We start from the raw sequence: 16444 nt of genomic DNA on the forward strand, positions 1-16444 counted from the left end.
CTGGGGGGCTTTGACTTGTGAGAGGTGGATTCAAGTCAACTCCCTGACTCTTACAAGAATTTCTTTTAACTTTATAAAAAGAGATGAATGTTTTAGATATATTAACACTATTCACGTTTATAATCTGCACTGAAATCCACATGGTAGAAAGGCAGGAGACTCAGCCTGTGAGTCATAGAAAAGCCTGGAAACTCAGAGTGCTTCTGTTAAAGTCACTAACGCTCCGATTAGACAGAGGTATTTGTTTCAGAAGCACTTTCAAGTCTTCTCGCAGAAGACAACCAAAATAACTTTAAAATCTCCAAAGTTAAAACCCTGAACGTTTGAAGCTCAATATCACAATAGCATAGACAGGGGAAAAATCTAAAATATTTCTCATTTTACATGCTTGAAATCACTTTCTTACACCTTTACAAATTGTATTTACACACCTGAAAACACCTTCTTAGATCTTCATAGCTTGTATAAGCTTTAAACGTTTTCTTTCTAACCATTGAACACAGATGGCTGGCTAATGAGAGCAGTCATTGCAAACCAAATACCTTTAAATAAAGGAATGGTAAAAAGTTTATTGAAATCTGTTTGGTGAGTTTATCTCCTTTCAGAGCCTGGTAGCAAGGTAAGCCATCTTCCTTGTCTGGAGACCTATTAGATCCCTAGTGAGTGGGGAGCTCCATGGGAGAGTACCAGAGGCTGAGAGCCAGAGTGAGGAAGAGGGTAGGGAGGAGGAAGTGTGGCAGCAGAGGGCTCTGTGATCTAGTCAGTCTAGAGGGTGTGGGGGAAATGCCCTCAGTTTCCTCTGCACAGGGAATAAATGCCGGTAAGCGTGTGACAAGAATTTCAATCTGGGCTTCCCCACATGGACTGAGAAGCTTGTCAGTGAGAAAAATACAGCATATCATAGAAGAAAGGCAACCCTTATCCTTGTGATTAGAGCCTACTGGGAGAGTGAAGGAGTTCCTGGCTCCCTACTGTGGCTTTTGTAGTAAAAGTAGAAAAAGCAGAGTTCCTTGGAGCCGCTTACCCAGTAGAAGGGGAGAGACAGGTGCTTAAAGCAGGTGGAGGAGAAACTGCTGCAGATCTGTACTGGGGGAGGCTTTGGGGAGACGGGGAGGGTTCCAGTTGAGGGGGCAAGTATCTTAGTGAGCAGAAAGTTGCCCCTGTGGTGAGTAACCCAGGGCATTGTAGACCCCAGGAGTCAGGGAGAGGACACTTACTGAGTAGGCAAGGAGAGATGGGTTTGCTAAGGTAGAGGGAAGCAGCAGCTGTACTAGCAGACTCTAGGGTCAAATTTGTAGGGTGGCAAAGTCAACGGAAAGAAATGATCCCTACAAACATTAGGAGAGCAAGACCAGCAGCTTGGCTTGTAGCAGCTCAGTTCCTTGGAAGAGAACTCATTTAAGACACTAGATGAATGGGGAAAAAAAAGATGAAATAAAAAAAGGAAGGAAATGAATACTTCCAGCTACGGTGGAGGAGAAAGAGTATTATAGATAAAAGGGTGAGTAGAGCCAGAGACAGGAACATAGCGGGGAGTCCATAGTGGGCAGGACCAGACTGAGCCATGGGAGGGCGGGTGTGGGAGGCGAGAGACCAGAGCAGTTGCAGACCAAGATGAGCTGCCTGGACCAAGAGACTGGCCAGGAGAGTATTAAAAAAAATAAAGACCAGGTAACAGAAAAGGCTGGGTTATAAAGGGAAAGGCAACTGCGGGGAGGGCAGCTGTGTGGATGGAAGAACAGCAACACACCTAGTTGGGAGAAATTTAGGACAAGGGGCAATTGATATTTTGCAAAAGTTCTGTTGTCAGAACTCCGCCTGCCGGTATTGCTGACACATTATAGCCCCTAGTCTGTCAGAAACCAGGCTTGGCCTCTGACAAATTTGGTGAGAATACCACCGAGACCCATGGTTGGACAACGGCAGCAGCACTCCAGAGTTGTGTCAGTGAATGTCCACAACAGAAGACATTGTCTCCGGACTCAATCACAGAACTGAGAAAAATCAAGGAATCTAAACATCTCTTGATGGAACATCAGACTCAAGCCTGAACAGACTGACTGCCAACATAAAGCACAGCACAGACCCTGGGCAGACCCTGCACGTACCTGAGATCCTTTGATCGCATGTCTTGGTGGGACAGGCATATTGAAAGAGAGGGATTAGGAGCTAGCAAGAAGACAGAGGTGGGAAGGGACTGTGTGAAAGCCCAGGGTGAAGGAGCAGTCATGGTGCACACACAGGGCTCACTTGTCCCCACACAGCCCTCAACTCTCAAGAGAAGCCATGGAGTTAGCACAGCACACACGATTCTGGAAGATTCTGAGACTTTATTTTCTCCAAGTTTCACTCACCTTTAGTACACTAATCAAATACCCACTGTGAAAGAAGTTACACAACCATAAAAAAATGTTTAGTTTCAAGAAAACAGAATAAGCTGTAGCTCAGTGAAAACTAAATCTCAGTACAAGCTGGAGGTCTGCCAGCCCAGCTCCTGTGGGAACAGCGATGGTGATGGGGAAGGAATGATGATCGGTGAGGGGATGGGACTGACTGCTGCCCAGGGCAGAGCTGCACTCATCACCTGGCCCCACTGCGCTTGCAGGAGACAGACACAGTCACAGTCAGATGCAGGAAGCGATGTCAGCAGTTCTTGAGGCCACAGTGGGAAAAGGGAAAACAGACTAAATCCTGTTAGGCTCAGTCCAGCTGTCCTATCCTGTAGGAGAAAAGACCAAGGAAGAAATTCAGATCAGTATCTTAGACGGTGATATTCTGAGCAGCTCATCACACATCCAAACGGCCCCAATCCCTAGAGTCCCCAGGCCCCAGAGGCTTTCCTCTGACCTCTCACTGTCACACACCAGGCCCTTGCAAATGTCACTTTTTAAAGCTGCAACAGAAGGCTGGACATCCTAAAACGTTAGCTCCCAGTGGAAGGGGAAACAAGACCAGACGGAAGCCTCTGGAGATGAAGTAAACGAGGAGGTGTGGGCTGGCTGAGACCATCCATTGGATCCTGTCTATACTGGCACAGGTGTCTCAGGCACGAGCCCCCAGCATAAGGACTGGCAAGCATGAACATAGCTGCCTCATCTTTTAACTCCTGGAAATGATCCCTTTTATTAGAGTTCATGCTAGCATCGGGATCTAGAGGGCCTAGAGGAAGCTCCTGGTCTCTATCTCAGGGAAATCTCCAGTACTGGGAATAGAGATCCAGAGAAAGATCAGGAAACATGATGGAAGATTGCCCTTGCAGAGGACCAACTGGACTCCTGCGTATCTGTCCTTAGTAGGGACCTTCCCCTCTGACCTCTGAGAGCTGAGGACCAGGTCTCTGGCTCCTCTACCACTGCAAGGACGAATCTGTTCATTATTTCCTTATGCTTCACACTGGAGTTAATGCCAGCATCAGCACAAGACAGAACAAGCAACCGTGTGGGTGAAACTTCACTCTCAAGCGGCAGGGAGCACTCTCAGCTTGGGCTAGATAAACCCACAGAGACAAGAACTCAGACCCTGCCCTTTTCTTACCTTTAGTCCTCCTCCTCCACATCAGAAAAGTCACCGCAGCTCCGATTAGCACAGCTCCAAGGACCAGGCCAGTCACAATTGGCATGATGGGGACCGAGGGCTGAGGAGGCTCTGACAGGAGAACGGAAGGGACAGTGAGGCCTCTGACCTCCAGGTATCAACCATGACCCTGTTCCAGTTCTCCTCAAACCTCCCACTCTCTGAGAATAGGCTCTGCACTCACTCCCAGTCCTTACCCCATCTCAGGGTGAGGGGCTCAGGCAGCCCCTCACGGTACACATGGCATGTGTATCTCTGCTCCTCCCCAGAAGGCACCACCACAGCTGCCCACTTCTGGAAAGTTCCATCCCCTGCAGGCCTGGTGTCCACCAGCTCTATATCCAGAGTCTGGTTGCTCCCATCCCTCTGCCAGGTCAGGGTGATCTCAGCAGGGTAGACGTTCAGGGCCAAGCACCTCAGGGTGATATTTCTGTCAGTCCTGACTTTATGGGTTACAAGGATTTTGGGAGCGTCTGAGGGAAATAATTGAAAACTTCAGTCATTGCTCATTCTTCCCGGGGATCCATCAGTGCTCGTGTTTCCTCATCTTGAATGGAAGGGAGGGTTGGCTTGAAGGGGTTTTACAGACCCCACGCTGCAGCCTAAACTTCAGGATACAGATCGGGTAATCTATTCCTTGGAAAGTTTCAGAACCAACATGAACCAGCTTAGAGCAGGAGACTCTGGATCTCCTTCTAGAATCATGGACTTTTCTGGTTCTGACTGGACGGAGATGAAAGACTCAGAAACACTGGGGACAGACCTCCAAAGTCACTGTGCGTGGATAGTGAACCGGCCTGACAGAGGTTGTAATTCATAAGGCAGGTGGAAGGGAACTGCTCTTAACCGAAGGACTTAACTATCCTGAGTGAAGGCTGAGTCCTCCAGAGAATCCCTCCCTCTCGTGGAATCAGGAAACCCTCTTGAGAGCCCTCTTCTCCCTTGCATGCAAGTTAGTACTCCATCTGCTCCCTGCTGAGGAGAAATCCTCAGGGGACAGGATGGGGCAGTATCTGTCCTTACCTGTTCTCAGCAAAATCTCCTCCCCGTAGGCCAGCTGTGCCAGGAGCAACTCAACGCATTCATCCTTCAAGGAAGTCTTCACCTCTTCTGCAAACCCTGCCTTTTCCCACTCTTGCCTGATCCCCTTAGCAGCCTTGCCGGCCGAGGTCCAGGTGCGCAGGTCCTCGTTCAGTGCGATGTAATCCTGGCCACCGAAGGTTAATTCGTAGAACCCGCGACTGAAGTACCCTCCGGGAGCACAACGCAGCCATACCTCCTCTGGATTGTGTGATATCCTGGCCAAGCATGCTCTCTCAGCCACTCCCACAAGGCCAGGCCCCTTCGTGGGGCCCTCTGGTGGGTCGGTCTCTCCCATGTTACCTTTCTAAGTGGACTTAAACTGCTCAGAAAGCCCTCTCGGTGTCTCGTGGATCTCTGGAGCCACGAGAAAATGTACAGGATACATTTTCCAGGGATAAACCTTGGACACGGCGCACTGGGACAACCCCCAAGGGCGCTGGAGGGTTGGGATTTCTGACTTGGGTTCACCTACCAGACATGCTCTGGTTATAGATGCGGAGCACTTTTTTCATTACTTCTTGGAAGAACTTTTTTTCTTGCAAGATACTCTGTGTCTCCTCTAACCAATACTCTGGCTCCTGCTGATCCACCCACGGTGCCCGGTGCTCCACGCTCAGAATCTCTGCCCTGCTGTTGAATCCCATGAATTGTGTGTCGTTCACATAGCTGGCAGAGATGAACTGGGATTCCACGAGGCCGGGCCAGGTCAGGAGGGTTTGGAAATGGCTCAGCCGGTATGAACCTAGGTGCAAGGGGGCCTTTAGATCTCTGTCCTCCACTTAGTCCGTGCCTGTCCACAGCCGAGGCCCTGAGGACAGGATGCAAACTGGGAAAGGGAACTGAAGTTTCTGGCTGGGCTAGGGAGGAGACAGGCTTCTCTGGACCTGCACCCCTAAGGGTAGAGTCCATTTGCTTTCCCAGGTTAGGTCCTTTCCCTTCAGATTCCCACCCTCACCTTTGGTCAGAGCCAGGGTGACCAGGGGCAGCAGAAGGAGAGCCTGGGATACAAGGGTCTTCATCCTGTTTAAAGAGCAGAGACTGAGTCGCTAGAATCTGTGTTCATCTGATGATCTTAAAATGCGAGAGGCCAATTGGCTTCTCTCAGAATTCCCAAGGGTAATGAGAGAGAGCATTGGGATTGGGTCATGGTGAAGATGAATTCATGTTAGAGGAACCTCTAGGGCCCTGCTTTCCTGGCTCGGAGCCAGCTCGGGGACCTGGTATCCTAGGAGCAGTGAGTTGCTAACTGAAGGTCTGTTGAGTGGGCTATTCTCAAACACGGTGATGTCAGGGTGTGTCTATGCAGGCTCAGAAATGGATTGTCTCTCAAAGGCACTCATGCCTGTGTGGACTCTCAATCCATGTTCACCAAGTTAGGAACTGAGAATTCTGAAAAATTTACTTCAGTGAACATTAATAACAAATCTCATATAACTACAATGCCTAGGAACGTAGTAACTGTTTTCCAAAATACAAAGATATGGTGAAAATAATAGATGCTTACATGTCTGCCTGTCCTTATCCGCATCTTCCCAATGGAGTGCCTTTGATTCTCCCTTTAACCTTTTAATTTTATGTGCAGTGTAGGAAATGCAGCTTCACAGAATATACAGGAAGAATGTTTTTAAGATTTCTTTTTATTTTCTGTTCATGTATTTGTTTGTACGTCTATGTCTGTGTGAAATTTTGGCGTGAGGCAGAAGAGGGTGCTGCAGTCTTTGGAGTAGGGTACTCAGGAGGTTGTGAGCAGCCAGACTTCTGGGACTCCAACCCCGGTCCTCTTCAAGAGAAGCAAGGGATCTATACTGTGTAGCCATCTCTCCAGACACAGGGTGGGGGTGGGATATTTTTTTTTTAGCCTGGCTTGGATTGCAAGACATCCACATGCCTCTGCCCACTGAGTACTGAGATAGAAGCATGGGTTGCCGCATAGTTTAATTGGAGATTTCTATCTCAGATATTTCACTAGGTTGACGTAGGTGCTACCTACATTCTGGAACTCAAAACATCATTAAATCCTTCATAGTTTTCTGCATCCATGTCATTGGAGAGTCTTGTTCATTGAGTGGATGTTGTATTGATGGAATGTTACTTTCAGATGTAGAATACTGTTGACCAAGTTTAGAGGCATTTTGGTGCTCGTACATTTCAATAAATTTTATCAAACTTCGGTTGTCAGGACCGAGAGATGAACCCAGGGACTCAGGGTGAGTCACTGGACCTGTTTGTGCCTCTTCCCACGAGGGCCACATTTAATAAACTCCTTTCTCTGCCCTTTCCACTGTAATTGTGTTCAATTATTCTACTGTGATGGTCAACCCTAGCCTATTATACCTGTCAGAAACCAGGCTTTGACCCTAAAATATCAGATGACAACACCATAGAGGTTCCTGGAGTCAAGGGTTTATGGGCCTCAAAGGACAATGAAAGACACATCTATGTTGTGGTGAGAGAGTGGGGGTGATCCTGGAGAGAATGACAGCAGCCACATTCCCTGTAAATGCCAGAAACAAAAACAGAGGAGCCTGGGATGTCCACCTCCTCAGGATGTAGGACAACAAACAGGACACACAGCCACAGCCCTCTAGAATCCACAGGGGATACACAGTTTGTCAGTAACAACTGTCTGGAGTGGTGGGTGATGACCAGACATGTCTGAAAATATTAGCAAAGCGAAGTAGGAAATTTTACAAAACAGAATAAGGAAAATGTCCTGAGTTCCTAAAGGGAATTCGTGTGTCCATAGAGCATCCCCACCCTGTGAGAAGGAGTTGCCAGAGCCCTGATTAAGACAGAGTTCCGTTGTTTTAACAGGAGGAATCATTTGGGGGCAGCTGGGAGGAGACTGCGTGAGAGCCCAGGGTGTTCTGAGCTACAGCTGTGCACAGCCCAGGCCACACAACTCCACACCATTTCCAGCTGTCACGCTAGGCAATAGACTTAGCATAGCACGCATGAATTCCATAAGATTCCGAGCCTTTATTTTCTCCATCACCTTTCACTCATCTTTGGGACACTAATCAATCACCCACTCTGGCAAGAAGCTGCACAACCATAAAAAAAATGCTTAATTAAAAACAGAAGTATTTGGTGGTGGTGGCTCACACCTTTTATCTCAGCACTCTGGACTGAGAGGTGAGAGATCTCAGTGAGTTCAAGGTCAGCCTGGTCTACTGAGCTCTTTCCAAAGGACACAGGGCTACATAGAGAAACCTTTAAAAAAAAAAAAAAGGAGAAGCTTGGAGTTGTAGCTCATTGAAAACTAAAGCACGATAGGCCACTGGGGTTCCCAGTCCTGCCCCTGTTGAAGGAGAAGAGATGACTGGGGAAGACACAAAGGTTGGGGCAGGACTTGCTGTTGCTCAAGGCTTGGCTGATCTCAACACCTGCTTACATTTTGCTCAGAGGAAACAGACACATAGCCATCGTCACATATAGAAAGAGAAGGCATAAGGTCTTGAGGCCAGAGTGGGAGGAGAAACCAGAGCAAATTCTGTTACGCTCAGTCCAGCTGTCGTATCCTATAGAAGAAAAGAACAAGGAAGAAATTCAGATCAGTGTCTGAATATCAGGGTGATATTCTGAACAGCCCATCACACACACAAACTGTCCCTGTCCCACACCAGGCCCTTGAGGGTGTCACTTTTTAAAGCTGCAACAGAAGGCTGGACATCCTAGAACTTTACCTCCCTGGGGAAAGAGAAACAAAACCAGACGGAAGCCTCTGGAGATGAAGTAAACGAGGAGGTGTGGGCTGGCTGAGACCATCCATTGGATCCTGTCTATACTGGCACAGGTGTCTCAGGCACGAGCCCCCAGCATAAGGACTGGCAAGCATGAACATAGCTGCCTCATCTTTTAACTCCTGGAAATGATCCCTTTTATTAGAGTTCATGCTAGCATCGGGATCTAGAGGGCCTAGAGGAAGCTCCTGGTCTCTATCTCAGGGAAATCTCCAGTACTGGGAATAGAGATCCAGAGAAAGATCAGGAAACATGATGGAAGATTGCCCTTGCAGAGGACCAACTGGACTCCTGCGTATCTGTCCTTAGTAGGGACCTTCCCCTCTGACCTCTGAGAGCTGAGGACCAGGTCTCTGGCTCCTCTACCACTGCAAGGACGAATCTGTTCATTATTTCCTTATGCTTCACACTGGAGTTAATGCCAGCATCAGCACAAGACAGAACAAGCAACCGTGTGGGTGAAACTTCGCTCTCAAGCGGCAGGGAACACTCTCAGCTTGGGCTAGATAAACCCACAGAGACAAGAACTCAGACCCTGCCCTTTTCTTACCTTTAGTCCTCCTCTTCCACATCAGAAAAGTCACCGCAGCTCCGATTAGCACAGCTCCAAGGATCAGGCCAGTCACAATTGGCATGATGGGGACCGAGGGCTGAGGAGGCTCTGACAGGAGAACGGAAGGGACAGTGAGGCCTCTGACCTCCAGGTATCATCCATGACCCTGTTCCAGTTCTCCTCAAACCTCCCACTCTCTGAGAATAGGCTCTGCACTCACTCCCAGTCCTTACCCCATCTCAGGGTGAGAGGCTCAGGCAGCCCCTCATGGTACACATGGCATGTGTATCTCTGCTCCTCCCCAGAAGGCACCACCACAGCTGCCCACTTCTGGAAGGTTCCATCCCCTGCAGGCCTGGTGTCCACCAGCTCTATATCCAGAGTCTGGTTGCTCCCATCCCTCTGCCAGGTCAGGGTGATCTCAGCAGGGTAGAAGTTCAGGGCCAAGCACCTCAGGGTGATTTTCCCATCCACTCTGATCTTACGAGTCACATGTACTTGTGGGATATCTGAGGGGAACAAACTGGGAAATTCAGTCATTTTGCATTCTTTCTGGGGACCCATCAATGTTCTTGTAACCTTGTTTTGAATGGAAAGGAGATTGAAGGAGAGACACAGGGGCCACGCATCAGCCTAATCTCAGGATAAGGATGGGGTAATTTATTCCTTGGAAAGTTTCAATCAGCATGAGCCAGCGCAGAGGAGGAGACTCCAGATCTCATTCTAAGAATATGGACTTCTGGTTCTGACTGATGGGGACAGACCTCCAAAGTACATGGGCAGGGAACATGCTTGAGAGAGGTCATGATTCGCAATGCAGATAAGGAAGGGAAATGCTGTTAACTGACTGATTGAACTACCCAGAGAAGGCCTAGTCCTCTAGAGAGTCCCTCTCTCTCTTGTTGAATTAGAAAACCCATGACACTCTTTCCCCAGTGATGCAAGACTGAGTTAGTATGCCAGCTGCTCCCCGCTGAGGAGAAATCCTCAGGGGACAGGGCCTCCTGTCTCAGAGCAGATGGGGCCGTATCTGTTCTTACCTGTTCTCAGCAAAATCTTCCTCCCGTAGTCCAGCTCCTCCTCCAAGTAAGTCTTGACTACTTGTGCAAAGTCTGACTCCTCCCACTTATGCCTGAGCATCTCAGCTGCCTTGCCCACGGAGGTCCAGGTTCTGAGGTCCTCGTTCAGGACGATGTAATCGTGGCCGTTGAAGGATAATTTGTATTGTCCGTGACTGGAGTATGATCCAGACAGCAAATCACAGCCATACAGATTCTGGATTGTGTGATACCCTGGCCAAACCCTCACTCTCAGCCACAACCTCAGGCCAGGTTCCTTGGTGGGGCCCTCCAGTGGCTTGGTCCCTCCCATATGGCCTTTCTAAATGACCGGATTTGGACTTAAACTGCATAGAAAACCGGGTCAGTGCCCTCTTCAGCCTGGCCTCCATGGATCACATTTCACTGGGGCCACCCCATCGGGAGCATGAAATACGGGATTTCTGCTCTGGGCTCACTCACCAGTTTCACTAAGTTGGTAGACTTGGAGCATTTCCTTCAGCGTTTCTCTGAACATTTGGCTTTGTTCCAGGATCAGCTGTGTCCTCCCGTCCCAATACTCTGGCCTCTGCTGATCCACTCACAGCGCACAGTGCTCCATCCTCGGAGGCTGAGCTTTGCTGTTGAATCTTTCAAACCGCACGTCATCCACAAAGGCAACCATGATGAACTGGGGCTCCATGAGGCCAGGCCAGGTGAGGAGAGTTTGGAAATAGTACATCGAGTGTGAACCTAGAGGCAGTGGGCCTTGAGATCTCAACCCCCTACCTAGGACCCTGTGCTGCTCTGCATCTAGGTCTGAGAAAAGCAGATTGGGGGCCCCGATGCAAAATGGGAAAGGGAATGGAAGATTGTGGGTGGGTTAAGAAAGAGACAGACTTCCCCGTGTGGCACCCTTGGGGGTGGAGTCCTTTTGTTTCCCAGGTTAGGTCCCTTCCCTCCTGACACCCACACTCACCCTCTGGATGCCTGGTCAGAGCCAGGGTGGCTGCCAGCATCAGGAGGAGAGCCTCGGGAACAAATGTCTTCATCCTGCTTGAAGACTGGACTCCGAGTCCTGCCAGTCTGTGTTGGTTTTATAATCTTGATGTGGATGAGGCTGATTGGCTTCTCTAAGAATTCCCAGTGGTAGTGAAGCAGTGAGATTGGGTCACGGAAAGGTGAACTCCAGGCAGAGGAATCTCCTGGGCCCTGCTTTCCTGACAGCATCCTGGGAGCGGTGTCTGGGAACAGGTCGCTCACCCTGATCTTTGTTGCCCTCGTCCTGGTCACAATATACTTCCGAGTCCAGTGCAGAAGCCATGGCGTCATCAATTCTCGATCATTCACATGTCAAGATGTTTACAGAGTCTTGGAAGTTGATTGGCTGTCAAAGGTACTCACGCTTGTGTGGATTATATCAGTCTATGCTCACTGCGTTAGGAACAGGGGATTTTGGAACACTTGCCTTACTGAGGACATTAATGATAGAGCACATGTAAGCAGAATATTTACAAAAAGGAACAGCTATTTTCCGAAATACAATGATATGGTGGAAATAATGGATGTTTATTTTCATGTCTGCCTGTCCTTATCCTGGTCTTTCTTACTAGTGGTCCTTTGGGTTTCTCTTTAACCTTTTAGTTTTATGTGCAATGCAAGCAATGCAGATTCACAGAAATACACAGGAAGAATACCTTTAGAGGCCTAGAGAGATGGCTCAGTGGTTAAGAGCATTGCCTGTTCTTCCAAAGGTCCTGAGTTCAATTCCCGGCAACCACATGGTGGCTCACAACCATCTGTAATGAGGTCTTGTGCCCTCTTCTGGCCTGCAGACATACACACAGACAGTATATTGTATATATAATAAATAAATATTTTAAAAAAGAATACCTTTAGATTCATTTTTTAATTTTTCGTATATATATATACACACACACGTGCACACACACACATATATATACACGTACACACACGTATACACACACGTTTGTATGCTGATGTGTCTATGAATGTTGGGCTGCAGTTATCAATTCACGCCAGCAGAGGGCGGTAGAAACCATAGCGTAGGACACACAGGCTCCTGTGCGCTCCCAGACTTTTAGGATTCCGACTTTGGTGATCTAAAGAGTGTAACCACTCCAGTCAGAGGGAGGGGGAAGATTTTTATTAGCATCTTCAGATGATTTAACTTTTGTTTCTTTGTGAGGAGCTCACCAGGAACTCACAGGTATCCCCATGTCTCTGTCCCCTGAGGGCTGAGATTGAAAGCCTGGGCCACCACACTAATTTAAATGTACATTTTTACCTTTGACAACTCACTAGATTGACACAGGGGCTTCTGTGGGAGCCCACGTGTGACTCAGTTTCCATCTGGAGTCATTTCCGGCTTAAAGAAGTCATTTGAGTTCAAGCTTGCCTGCTCTACTTTTTCCTATAACCTTGAGGGCTGTGAGAGACTTCTGATTTAGCCTGTGAGAAAAGAACACTCTATCTAGTAGACCATATACCACTGACGACAAAACCCAGGAACATCAAGATAGAAATTGAGGCTGCTTCCGAGCAGCAAGCACCTGTTGGAGAGGAGGCTGCTCACTCAAGGACAGGAATGGTCCTGCAGTTAGACACTGACTGATGTCTGGGCTGTGCTTTGCTCTGCTCTTGGATATAAGCAAGCTCTGAAATAAACGCTCAGCTGTTTGGCTGCTTTGGTACAACCAGACAGACCTCCCGATTCTATCCTGTCTTCTGACTTTTCTTTGGCCTCGAGGATCCCTTATCCAGAGACCCTAGCTGACCCTGCAGGAGCAGGTTCCTACAGGCTACCTACATTCAGTACGCTACATTCACATTTAGAGGAAATTCTTTTTTTTTTTTTGTTTTGTTTTTGGAAACAGGGTTTCTCTGTAGTTTTGGAGCGTTGGATTAATAGATTAATTTAAGATGTAAGAGCAAGCTGGGGATATGCCTGAGCCATTGGTCAAACATTGTTGTAATTAATATAGTTTCTGTGTGATGGCCTTCTGTTGCTGCTGTGTGGATGACACTCAGTTTGTGAGCTTCCACAGAAACGGGGCCATGCCACTGGCCCCATAGTGGAGAAGAGGTGTTAGGGAAAAACAGCCACAGAAAGCCCTCGAAATCACACAAGGTTTCAAAGAAAAATTGAGGAAATTGCTCAGCTTCTATAATCAGAGTTCTGCTGGTGAGTGACCCTGGTTCAAAGGTCAGGACCCCTCCATGTCCTGACAGACAGAGGCAAGTCACCCCTTATCTAAGGGAGAGTCCCCATCAAACTGACCTGTGGAGACTCTGGAACCTGGAGGGACTTGGTGACCAGACCCAGTTTTGGGTGCACTTTAGGGTCAAAAGGTCTTGGGGCAGTTGCGTGAAGGCGAGTCTGACTTTGTGTAAGGTGCTAACTTGTAGCAAATCTGACAACAACGGCAGGACCAGGATATTACAACCTAAAGAATGCACATGGCTGTACTTGGGCACAAAGGGCGCTGTCCCTGAGGGTACCGACAGTTACTTACTCTGGTCACAGATGTGGCACCCTGAAGGAGGACCTGAACTCCTGGACTACAGACAGCAAGGTAACAAGATTTATCACATCTGATGTGGAAGAGGAGGAATGAAGATAAGGAAGGGGCAGGGTCTGAGATCTCATCTCTCAGAGGATTTCAAGCCGGGCTATGTACATGCCCCGACCCATAAGATGAGAGAGATATCCACACCGAAGTGCTCACTCAGCTGGGGCCTGCCTGCAGAGATTTACTCCCTTGTAAAGCGTGTAGAAAATGATGTATGCTGCAGATAATAGAGCTCTGACTCGCAGCAGAGTTATGGAGAAGGTCCCTGCCAGTAACAGACACCCCGGAGGCCAGTTATTCCTCTCCATGTACATCATTGCATTGTGTTTCCTCATCCTTCCCTGGGTTTGCAGTTACACTTCTGGAAACTTCTGAGAAATAAGGATTGGGGGTTGGCACTCTGAACCTCGCATGAATCTGCTTCTGACCTGGATTCTCACAAAGGTCAAATATGAGGAACCTCTGTTCAGGCCGATAGTACGTACGTAGGGCCTGATTCCGGAGATTTAGGTAGACTGCTATTACCCCTCCATTAGTCCCATCTTCTATCTGATTTGATCAGGTCATGTTTCGCTTTTTCCCAGACAAGACCAAGGCCGGGATGCAGAGGCTTCTGTCAAGCTTTATGCAGATTTGCCCCTGCAGGGCCTATGGGACAGGGGCAGAGTCATAGGTAATGTTCTGGGTTGTCCTGATTCTCAGGACTGAGGCAGTTTGAGCAAGTGATGGTCTCCGCAGAGTGTCACCACTCACGGACCCCGATGTGAATTTATTTCTTGTTCTTCCCTTTACAGGATGAGACAGAGCCTTGCGTTGGACTGAACCATAGAGAATTTTCTCTGGTCCTCCCTTTCCCACTGTTCCTTCCAGAGCTCCTGGCTTTTCATTCTGCACTCGGCATCTGATCGTGTCTGAGTGTCTGGTTCCCATCAGTGCTGTGTTCTCAAGGGAGGAACCCAGTCCAGCCCAGGGCACTGAGACCTCCCTACGCTGAGCCTCTCTGTTTCCAGCCCTCCCTCTCTTCCAGCAGAGGCTGGCTTAGAAGTCTCCACTACTGATGGAACTTAAGATTTCATTGAACAACAACGTCATCCTTCCTTTTTGAAAGAAAGAATGAGTATACGGTTTTGCAATTTCTTGCCAGGGTGGATGATTCATTCATGTACTAGAACTGAGTAAAATCCATAGAGAAAATTACGTGTGATAACCTTATGGAATCTGTGTGTGCTGCACCAAATGCATGGTCTGTGGTAGCAGTTCACTGGCAGTGTGAAACCAAGTGTATGAGAGAGGAGGAGTAAAAGAAAGAGAGAGAGAGAGAGAGAGAGAGAGAGAGAAAGAGAACGAGAACTGTGTAGGGTACGAAGTCTGAATACAGTCTCACCTGCTTGCAGCCTTGATGCCCTTGGTGTTCCTTCCTGGGTTCCCAGACATCTGCACACCGGGCAATTCTGTGCAACTTCACATCACTAGAGACAGTGTTCCTACCACGAGGCAGTCCTTCATGGGTTGGGGCTTGGGCACTGCTCACACGCTAGCCATGTCCTGGGCAGTCTGGATACTGACCTGGCCCCCGTGAGGACCTTTCTGACGTTAGTGAGGCCACACTTGGCCACCTGTGTTAATGGTCTGCGCAGACTCTGAGCCTAGGAGATTTCTACCACGCTGAATTCTACATGTTCCAGTCCAACGTCCCTGCCAGGTTCCAGCACATATTCCCATGCCCCCGCTCTGACTCTCCCAAGAGTGCAGTTACTGGAGGGTCTGGGGCTAACCAGCCACCAGCTCGGCAGAAATCTTTGAAAAACAGCACTTGGCCACTACTCTGGTTGGGTACTGAAGGGAGATGGATTTCCAGCATCTCTCCTGCTCTCCTGCTGTGGCTGTTTGCAACTTTTGTCTCCCTTGCCCCCTCTCTCCCACCTTAAAATATCTGTTACTGAGAGAGCAATGAAGATTTTCAGGGAGCTTCTGTCTTCCCATAGCTCTGGTCCCTTCTACTAGGAGAAGGTGCTCTCTGGACCCACCAAATCCCTTCGTGAACCCGGGACTTTTTTATAGTGGTATATTATTTGTGTTTTAATAAATAAACTTTGCCTGAAGAATGCAAAGCAGCCACACTAGAGGCCATACAGGCCAGGCAGTGGTTGCACACACCTTTAACCCCAGCAGCCACACTAGTTAGCCATAGAGGCTGGGCGGTGGTGGTGCACGCCTTTAATCCCAGCAGTAGAGAGGAATATAAAATGGGAGGAGATAGGTCTCAGCTCAGTCTCATTCTGAGATTCCTGGAAGCAAGGATAGTCCATTCAGGCTGAGGCAAAGGTAACAACCAGTGACTGCCACATTGCTTTTCTGATCTGTCTCTGGGTTTTCACTATTTATGCTACACTTTTTCCTTCTGCCTTGTAAAGTTTCATTTCATATTTTGATAACACGCTACAGGATTCTAGCCATCACTCACGGCTTCTGATGGTTTTGTCGAAATCACCGCAACTATTCCTGGCAGATTTTCTTGTGTGCCTGTGCAGTGTGTACCAGCCCCATCAGGTTTTGTTCCCTACTCTACAGAGTTAAACCTGTTCTCAGCACTGCACACGAGCCTGGGGTCACTCTCCTTTGTGTGTCCCTCATCTCTGACAGCAGCAGAGGATGTTTCTGTCTGTCACTGCTTCACATGAAGGAACCGGAACACAGGACTCTTTTGTGGTGCTGACGACAGAATTCTGTAGGGGTCAAAACCTGACTTCTGACAGCCCTAATAAGCTAGTCATGGCCACGCATTTACAATAAGCCTATTGAAGTGGTGAGGACAGAGCAAAGGAGAAAAAGGAGATTTGGGAACAGGGAAGAGGGCCAAAG

General features: G+C 48.5%; 2 pseudogenes; both read right to left on the reverse strand.

The window, feature by feature from the left end:
- Nucleotides 1-2622: 2622 nt before the first annotated feature.
- On the reverse strand, nt 2623-5675 carry LOC121435670 (annotated as a pseudogene).
- A 2139-nt stretch (nt 5676-7814) lies between these two features.
- Nucleotides 7815-11041, reverse strand: LOC121435667 (annotated as a pseudogene).
- Between the last annotated feature and the right edge of the window lie 5403 nt (nt 11042-16444).

Source organism: Microtus oregoni, unplaced genomic scaffold, assembly GCF_018167655.1.
Source record: "Microtus oregoni isolate MIOR12 unplaced genomic scaffold, Mior012 000046F_ref0000063, whole genome shotgun sequence".
Classification (NCBI taxonomy): Eukaryota; Metazoa; Chordata; class Mammalia; order Rodentia; family Cricetidae; genus Microtus; species Microtus oregoni.